This window comes from Colobus angolensis, unplaced genomic scaffold, assembly GCF_000951035.1.
Source record: "Colobus angolensis palliatus isolate OR3802 unplaced genomic scaffold, Cang.pa_1.0 Scaffold124, whole genome shotgun sequence".
In the NCBI taxonomy this organism is placed as follows: Eukaryota; Metazoa; Chordata; class Mammalia; order Primates; family Cercopithecidae; genus Colobus; species Colobus angolensis.
In genome coordinates, this window is record NW_012113586.1 from 5,708,386 (window position 1) to 5,718,705 (window position 10,320).

The following is a 10,320-nucleotide window of genomic DNA, read 5'->3' on the forward strand; positions in this document are numbered from 1 at the left end:
CCATGCCTAGTTATTCTTATATATATTTTTTGTAGAGGCAGGGCCTTTGCTATATTGCCCAGACTGGTCTCAAATTCCTGGCCTCAAGCAGATCTTCTGCCTTGGCTTCCCCAGGCATATTGGGAGTACAGACATGAGCCACTGCACCTGGCCTTATAGCATGTTTTAAAGGGAAAAAAAATGTCTAGTGATACCTGAAAAATGTTCACATTGTTTAGAAATTACATTACAACTATAAACCTTTATTAAAAACATATACAACCTTGTAAATGGAAAAGCAGAAGCCTTGGCATCAGTCCAGTAGAGAAATTTGACTATACCATCACTATGAACCCATTCAGGAGTAAGAAAGCTAAAGTATAAACCTGCCAGTACTTCTCATATGTACACAAACCACTCACAAATTTTTAAAAAGAAATGAAAAGAAATAAAGCAAGCACGCTTATCTAACCCAACTTTCCAATTTATTAAAAATTGAAGCCACTCTCTTACTGGGAATTGTGGTTTATATTTCACACAGAATTTTAAGATTTAGTGTTTCTCTGGCTTTTGCCCTCACTGTCTCTTCAAGTCACCTGTCTTCCACACTCATATTTATGGATGTTCTAAAGGAATGCATCACATGTGACAACAAAAATGACTGGTCAAAAATAATCTGGAATTCTTGTTGCTTAGCTTCATCTATCTCACTAAAATAGTGATCTCTACTCGGTACCTTCTACTGCATGGGACTGCCTTTGTTAAGCACCAGTGCCACCTCAGGTGGGTATCACCCTGTCCACGAAATACCATATCCCTTGGTCCACTGCCACCTTCTCTGAGTGAGCACCATGACTAATTCCCAAAGTCCTCACTCTCTTCCACCTCTAATACCACAATCTGCCTTTAAGAAGCTGAGCCATGCTACAGAAAATGTAAAATCATAGGGATTGTGCTATGACAAAAGTATAATTTCTAATTTTAGTTAGACCCTTAACACCCCTCATTAATCTTTAACCATTGTTACCTCTCCTTCTACAGCAGATTGTAAAAATGGCCATGCATTCTTCCCTGCCTTAAAGAAGTGGGATTTATTTCTCCACACCATGCTTCTCAAAGCAGGGGATTTGAAATAACAATAATAATAATAACAAATACTTATCTACTTTTTGAATGCAGGTTGACCACAGGATTTGTTTTGGCCAATGAGTCATTTTGGCATACATGAGCAAGCAAAGATTTAAAAAACATTTGCATGTTGGAACTTAGAATGATCTTGTAATCCTGTAGCCATGTGAACAAGCTGGGGCTAGCCTGATACAGGATGAGAGACACATGATTCAGTCACCCTCATCACCACAGTTGACAGCCAGCCTATCACCAGACAGACATGTGAGTGAATCCTTCCAGGACCAGCTAGACTCGGCCAACCAACCAATCACAAACTAGAATCAGATGAACCTGACCCAGACCAAAGCTATCCAGCAGTTTCATGAACAAAATAAATGGTTTTCGTTTTAAGCCACTGCGTTTTGGAATAGTTTATTATGCAACAATAGATTAATGATACACCCTTTGACTCACTTCAGTAATTATTCTAAACATTTGCATCATCAATGACTGCTCCTACTCTTATTCTTAGCACCTAACTTTATCTCCTTTTTTTATGGGTAAAACAGACACACTTAACTTCCCACACTTTCCCAACAGCACACTATAGCACAGTGCTAAAGAGAACTGGTTTTGAAGCCAAATTACCTGCTCTTCTCTTGACTCTGGGCACATATAAGCTGTAAGACCTAGAGAAAATTACACAACTTCACTGCATCTCATGTTTCTTCTCTGTAAAAGTAGGGATAGTGATAATATGCACCTCATAGAGCTGTTATGAGAATTATAAATGAAGAGTTTAGATCATTATATTGTATACAGTGAATGCTATATAAACTACCGTTTTTTTTTATTGTGCACTGGTCAGTGATCCAGAGCTTAATGTTTTTAACAGTTTTACTCACATACCATACTTATATATTCACCTATTACTACATTCACACATTTAAACTATATGTTTCAGACCAGACGCGGTGGCTCATGCCTGTAATCCCAGCACTTTGGCTCATGCCTGTAATCCCAGCACTTTGGGAGGCCGAGGTGGGCGAATCACCTGAGGTCAGGAGTTAGAGACCAGCTTGACCAACATAGTGAAACCCTGTCTCTACTAAAAATACAAAATTAGCTGGGCGCGGTGACGCATGCCTGTAATCCCGGCTACTCGGGAGACTGAGGCATGAGAATCGCTTGAACCCGAGAGACGGAGGTTGCAGTGAGCAGAGATTGCACCATTGCACTCCAGACTGGGCAACAAGAGCGAAATTCCGTCCCCCCAAAAAAAAAATTAGCCAGGCATGGCAGCATGCACCTGCAGTCCCAGCTACTCAGGAGACTGAGGCAGGAGAATTGCTTGAACCCGGGAGGTGGAGGTTGCAGGGAGCCAAGATCACACCACTGCACTTCAGCCTGGGCAATAGAGTGAGACTGTCTCAAAAAAATTTATATAAGTTAATAAAGAATATGATAAAATATATGTTTCAGTGGTTTTTAGTATGTTCAGAGTTGTGCAACCATCACCACTATCTAATTTTAGATAATTTTTTATCAACCCAAACACAGCTTGATTTTGAGACCTGAAGTCCTAAGGGGGATCTGAGACAACTCCTTGGGAAAAGGCCAAGAATACAACAGGGAAGATCAAATATGAATGCTGGTCCAATGAACAGACGCAGAACTGTAAACAAGAGATGAAACCAAGAATCAGAGTCAGATGGGAATATGGTTAGATATATTTTAAGTAATAGTGAAAATTGGGAGAGGATAGGATACAAGCAGCATTAGACTGTCTACAGCTGACATTACCATGTATGCCAGACTGGCTTAAAGATGTGGATTCAGGGGAAGCTCCTTACTCCCCACATTCAGGTCTCCCCTGCCAAGGCTGGCAAATCAAGGGTTTGCCCCAGATTTTTGCCCTCTAAAAAGTCCTAATATATCTTGGTATGCCTTAGTCAACGTTCTTTGGGTTACAAGTATAACCTTCAAATGTCCCCCAAGTTCAGAATCAAAGGGATTGCTTTTCTTTTTTAATGTCCTATTAACATAGTCTTTTTTGTTGTCGTTTTGGTTTTTGAGTCAGGGTCTCACTCTGCCACCCAGGCTAGAATGCAGTGGCATAATCATAGTTCACTGCAACCTCAATTTCCTGGGCTCAAGCAATCTTCCCACCTCAGCCTCCCTAGTAGCTGGGACCACAAGCACACACCACCACACCCAGCTCATTGTTAAATATTTTGTAGAGACAGAGTCTCTCTATGTTGCCCGGGTTCTGTTAACACAGTCTAAGCCCTCATCTTATGTAACTTCAGGGAGTTTTGTCTACTCTCCAAGTATTTCTAAGATTCCCTGGGAAATGTTTACATCTTCCACAAACATATCCTTACTGTTTCCTGCCATCTCTTACTCCAGATTACTTCTTTGTTTCTCACAATATCTCTTCCTACTCTCTCAAAGTCATTTCTCCATCCTGCCAGAGGTATCCCCTTAATACCTTACCCCAAGTATAGACATAGGCATCTCCCTAAAATCCCAAATTACAGGAAATGTTAGGCTTTAGTGTTATAAATTTAACTGCTGACTTCAAGATAAAAGCACTACAACAACACAGGAAGGATGATTATTTAAAACAAAACACAGCTAGAATCTACTGGCCATACTTGACCTCAGAGGGTTTCTCACCAGTCATCTTTCCCTTTACCCCTCAGTTGGTCACAGAATTATAGAATACAGCTTCCCTCTCAAGGTCAGGACTACAGGAGCAGAAGTCCCTTCAAGTCTGTCTTTTCCTCCCCACACCATGGTTTCTCTTTCTCACAGACCCAGCCAGAGAAAAAAATCTGTCCTTCTCTACCTATGGGCCACATTTCTTCCTTGAGAATGATTGACAGTGGGAACATGCATTGTATTCAGGAAAGCACTCTTATTTCCTGCCATGCAAAGTATGATATGGACCCTGGCTCCAGGAAGCAAATACATTATAGTTGACAGTACAGTTCCCAAAGTCTGATTTATTCAGCCTTAACTAGGACCATGTTGTTCACTGACTGTTCTGCTTAGGCACTGCTATGACAGACACAGTATAGTTTCTTTTCACACACTGTCCTCTGTGTTACAGTGAAAAGGACTTCAGATCTGCATGCTTCTCTTCTGGTCTGTTCTCCCAATCTCTTTTGAGCAATTTTTTGTTTGTTCGTTTGTTTTTTAGACAAAGTCCCGCTCTATCACCCAGGCTAGAGTATAGTGGTGCAATCTTGGCTCACTCTGCCTCCCAGATTCAAGCAATTCTCCTGCCTCAGCCTCCCAAGTAGCTGGGACTACAGGCATGCGCCACCACACTTGGATAATTTTTTGTATTTTTGGTAGAGATGGAGTTTTGTCATGCTGGCCAGACTGGTCTTGAACTCCTGGTCTCAAGTGATCCAGCTGCCTCACTCAGCCTCCCAAAGTACTGAGATCACAGGCATGAGCCACTGCGCCCATCCTGAGCAAATATTTCAATCAAAGATACACACAACCCCTAGAGAAAATAATGATTATAGTCTATCATAGAGCAGACTAAGTCTGGAATTTGAAGAAAACAATCAACTTTGTAGGCAACCAGTCTGTAAAAGATGAAATTGCAGGCAAAAGATGCACATAATTCATACTACTAACCCAAACATTTATCTAAAATGGAGGCATATTAATTTGTTTTCTATCACTGTGTCAGGGCCCTCCCCAAAACATTAAATAGTATTCATCACTCAATGATATGGTTTGGGTGTATGTCCCTGCCCAAATCTCATGTCAAATTGTAATCCCCAGTGTTGGAGGAGGGGCCTGGTGGGAGGTGACTGTATTTTCTCCTTGCTGTTCTCAAGCTAGTGAGTGAGTTCTCACAAAATCTCATTGCTCAAAAGTGGGTAGCACCTTCCCCTTCCCTCCCTCCTGCTCCAGCCATGAAAGATGGGCCGCTTTCCTCTTTGCCTTCTGCCGTGATTGTAAGTTTCCTGAGGCCTCAGGTGATTTGTCCATGTCTACTTTGACCAGCTGTGACCAGGGGACAGGATAATACAAGCTCACAGTCCCTTAAATATACTTCCAAAATCCAAAAATGTATTAAAATTCAAAGCTTTTTTATAACTCATTTGGCAGCAAACTATCTGATATTATATACAAAAATTAACTCAAAATGGATAAGAAACTTAAATGTACAAACTAAAACTATAAGACTCTGAGAAAGTAACATTTAGCCTAGAGGTTTTCAAATGGGGGATTGTTTGCCCACTAGAAAATATCTGGTAATCTTGTGAGACATGTTTATTGTCATGGCTAGAAGAAAATGCCACTAACATCTAGTGAGCAGAGGTTAGAGATGGCATTAAACATCTTTAAGCCCACAGAACAGACTCCATAACAAGGAATTGTTAGGTCTAAAGTGTCAATAGTGCTGGGGTTGAGAAATTCTACTTTAATCTCTAAAAATTATCTATATGACGGGGAGTATATGGGAAGTTTCTATTCTTTCTCCTCATTTTTGCTGTGAACTTGAAACTTCTCTTAAAAAATAAAGTTTTTTCATAGTTAAAAGTCATCTACATCTCTCATTGATTGCTCAATGATAATAACGTTACATTTGCCTAAGTAAAAATGATATAATTATTACTCAAAAAAGGTATTATAGTATTTCCTTTTCAACCCAAAAGAAGATTGTTCGCTCTTCCTGCTTCTTTCACATACCTGAGGGGAAAATTAAAACCAATGACTCAGCTAGATTTCTTTTTAAACAAAAAGTCTGCTATCTGTGTCTAATTTTAATTAAAAGAGAAAGACTCATTGCTAGCTACCCCCATGACCATCACTGCTGCTGTCACCACATAAAAGGAAAAATGGTGGTAACATGGAAGACACCCAGAGGGTCTTACAGGCTCTGTGGAGATGAGAACGGTAGCTGAGAATTTGGCTAGGGATCTTACCAGAGGAGTTCACTGCAACTTCAGGAGGTGCCCAAAGTGGTCCTGGAGCTGAGGAGTCCAAGGAGCATTGCCTAAATGTGGGACAACGTGGGTGGTACAGCTCTGGGGAAGTATGAGATCTTTCCCACCACCATCACTAGTATGATGACGGAGGTCTGCCAGATCCTCAGTGAGCCTAGAGAGGATGGAGCACGCTAGCCCAGGAATGGATTCAGACCAGCAACACCTCCACAAGGCTAGGGTTGGGTTGAGACAAAGGGGCACTCTTCACCCCCAACACCAAACACCCACACTCCATCACAGATTAAAGCAGGGAAAAGAGGGGGAAATCTGAAAGACTGAATCATACATAAGAATCCTATTCACCTTAAGAGACTGTTCAATTACTTAACCAGACCAAGTTTATCAGACTCCATTAAAAGCTAGGGTTTTTTTTCCCCATATCACCTAATGGGGTGGGTATGGGGGCTTACAAGAAAAAGCAAATTTGTTGTAGAAAATCAGTTAAAGTTTCTTTGCACATCCATGTGCTAAAAGTAAATTTGTGACTCCACTGCACACATTTTTACATACTGATCAACATTTTTCAGCATGCTTGTGAAAGATTTGGAGCAAAATAGATGAGAAACAGTGGAGTGAATGAAGAAATGTTTTTAAAATGGATAAATAGCCAACTTCATTAAAATAAAAGTACAGCTACCCACCTTTTGATCCCACACCGACTCTGCCATTGTTAATAGGATGTAGGGGCTGCATTGATCTGTCCTCCTACTCTACCCAGGAAGCAGCTTCCTTGTCCTGTGTCTAACCCACCAGGAGGTTTCAGGTTTTTTTAATGCCTAAAAATCAGTGTACTTTTAATTTTTTTAATTTTAAAATACTGCCAAATTATATTCAAGGTGTGCAACATGATGAGATATGTGTACATATTGTGTAATGATAACCACAATCAAACGAATTAAAGCATCCATCTCCACCCATGTTGTACATTAGATCCCCAGAACTTGTTCATCTTATAACTGAAAGTTTGTATCCTTTGACTAACATTTCCCCATTTCTCTCCCACCCAGATCCTGCAAACCCTCATTCTCCTCTCTGCTTCTACGAGTTTGACTTTTTAAGATTTCACACATAAATGAGATCATATAAGCATTTGTCTTTTTGTGTCTGACTTCACTTAACACAATTTTTCCCGGTGCATCCATATTATTACAAGTGGCAGAATTTCCTTTTTTTTGGCTGAGTAATATTCCATTGTGTATATACCACAATTTCTTTATCCATTCAGGCACTGTGGGACACTTGTCTAATGTGAATAATGCTGCAATGAATATGGAGTACAGATATCTTTGGGATACTGATTTCATTTCCTTTGGCAATATACCCTGAGTGGGAATCCTAGATCATGTGGTAGTTCTATTTTTAATATTTATAGGAAACCAGAGGAGGTATTTTGGTTTTCATAACTAGCACCATCCATCTTGCTGTCTCCCCCAGCAGGCATAATAAAATAATGTCTGTCTTTTGGATTCTCTACTATTAACTTGAATGAGAGTAGATTATTTGTTTACTTTAGAAATCCACCAGTAATAGCTTTTGCTTATTTGTTTTTAAACTCCATGAATGAAGGAGAAGAAGGCAGTACCAACAAAATTCTTCTGATTTCATTTACAGAAATCAACCTTATATGTATATATTAGTTTCCTAGGATTGCTATAACAAATTACCACTGTGTGGCTTAAAACAACAAAAATTTATTCTCTCACAGTTATAGAAACCAAAAGTTTGAAATCAGGGTGTCAGTGGGGTTGGTTACTTTGAAATTTCTGAACAATTCATTCCATGCCTCTCTCCTAGCTTCTGATGGCTGCAGGAAATCCTTCACATTCTTTGGCTCATAAACACCACTCCAGTCTCTGCCTCCATCTTTACATGACATTCTCTCCTGTGTGTCCCTGTGTGTTTGCTTCTTTTGTTTCATAAGAACATCTGTCATTGGATTTACAGCCCACTCTAATCCAGGATGAGTTCACTTTGAGATCCTTTCCTTAGTTATATCTGCAAAGACCTTTTTTCCAAATACGGCCACATTCACAGGTACTGGGAATTATCGCTTGGACACATCTTTTAGGGAAACACAATTCAATCTACTACAATGTGTATTTAAACCTTTTAGAAAATAGGGAACTCAATTAAAATATTATTACCAACACAAGCAATTATTAAGACAACCAACCAGGATTACATAATTTTAGATATTAAAGGTTACTTTCAGAGGCCACAGCAACAATCTCTGAAGTCACAGTGTCTTACAAGACTCTTAATTAAAATTAATATTTACAAGGAGAATTTTATGATACAAACTAGTATCTGTTTACTGACCCTCTTGGAGAAGACTAAACATTTCTCCTTATCTTGTTAATATTTCTTTCACCATAATTATGAAGGCCTGTGGTTTTTCAAGCCTAAGTCTTAGAAAACCAGCCATTAATTGGTGGCAACAGGGGAAAAAACCAGCTCTGAGAGCTCAAAACTGACCATATAGGAAAGGAGAAAGGAGTAAAATAGGATACTTAATAAATGCAGTACAGGACATGAAATGCTTTCCATCTATGCTTCCCAACCATAGATTCTAAGTTTCTATAAAGATTTGCATTTTGAGTTATTGAAAATTTTTTCCAGAGGTGGCATTAACAGGTATGGTATGGATGTGTGGACATGACTCAAGGGAGCTATGTGAGTGGTACTGGCCAGATAAAGTAGAGTAGCTCTGCCCTTGCCTCTGTTATTGGACCAATGGGTTCACCTTCTACTCGCAGAGCCCTGTACTCCCATACTTCTGCGGCATTTCTCATGTTCAGTGACCAAAGTAAGCCAGGTATCCTGTCTATGTGGTATGGCTATAACAATGGGCATGGTATTGGAAGAGGAATTTGCAATAAAATGTACAAGTCCCTCCCTCACTAGAGTTCAGGGGTGGCAGGAACACTGCCTTGTCGGTCAGATTTGGCATTTCAATCCTCAAAGGATCACTGGGGTAAGGTATATACTCAAAAAGAAGTAGAAGTGGAATTGTAAATAGGGTAGTCTGAGAGTTGAGCATAAAGTTAGGGAGACCCACAATTGCTTTCTAGCCCAAAGAGCAACAGTGAAATAATAAGGAGCAAATGTAACCAAGAAACAGGAGACAGACGGAAATTAGACCAGAATGAAAATAATTCAGAACAAGTAAAATAGGTCTTGGATAATTTGTATAATTTCCACAAAACAACACTAAAGATTGGATTATTGATGGGTGAGGTAGACGTGTTGGATTATCTTGAAATTTAGAACTCCCTTCAACTTCATGCCTCCCAGTTATACTTCTGTGTACCTACCCAGAAGAACTGAAGGCAGGGACTTAAAGAATATTTGTATATTCATGGTCGTAGTGTGACTGGCTTAAGTCCCACTGCTCAGCACTCAGAGGCCAAATACAGGAGAAGCAAGGTGTGGTGAAAGGAAAGCAACTTTATTTAAATGCTAGCAGTTGGGGAATGGCCAAAGGCCATTTCGGTTGCGAATTTGGTGCCCCAGGTGAGGAATTGTGTATTTTGATCAACTCAGCCTGTACACCTGGTCTCCAATGAGTGGAGCAATTGGCTGTGGCAGTGCACCAGGACTTACCCACCCATGCTACCAGGCAGGACAGAGTCCACTTGCAAACTCCAGCTTCTCATGGCTAGCTGACCCCACAACTGGGACCTTAGGGAATTCCCAGCAGTTGCCAAGATTTTCCCTTCTCTCCTCTTCATGTCTCCTCAATACTGGACCGGGTATAAGTCATCTGTGGTGCCATGTGGGCCTCTGTGACATCTGGACTGAATGCAGGTCACTCTGTGGTGCCACCTGGGTTTCAGACAAGATCTCAGGACTTTTCTTGGGTCTTCCCTCTTTAGGATCAATTTGGAGTGCTCCGTCTTCATCAGATCTGTTTGTGTTTGTCTCTCTGTTTGCTGTTACTCCTTCCTCCGAGGGTACTTTAGCACAGTCTCTGGCCCACCCAATAAGACCAGTCTCATCTGCTTGTCAGAACGCAGCAAGATAGGCTGCTCCTGTCCTCACTCGGGGAGAAACAGTTTTCAACCTCCTGGCCCCTGATTTTGTCATCCTATTTGGGAATCCAGAGTATTTCCTGTAACTGTGTCAAGCTTTGGGGGATGCAGTGTGGAAGCATGTGAATTCTGGTAAATAGTCCCAGACTCCAGTTGGTTATATATTATTGCCAGTTTTTGTG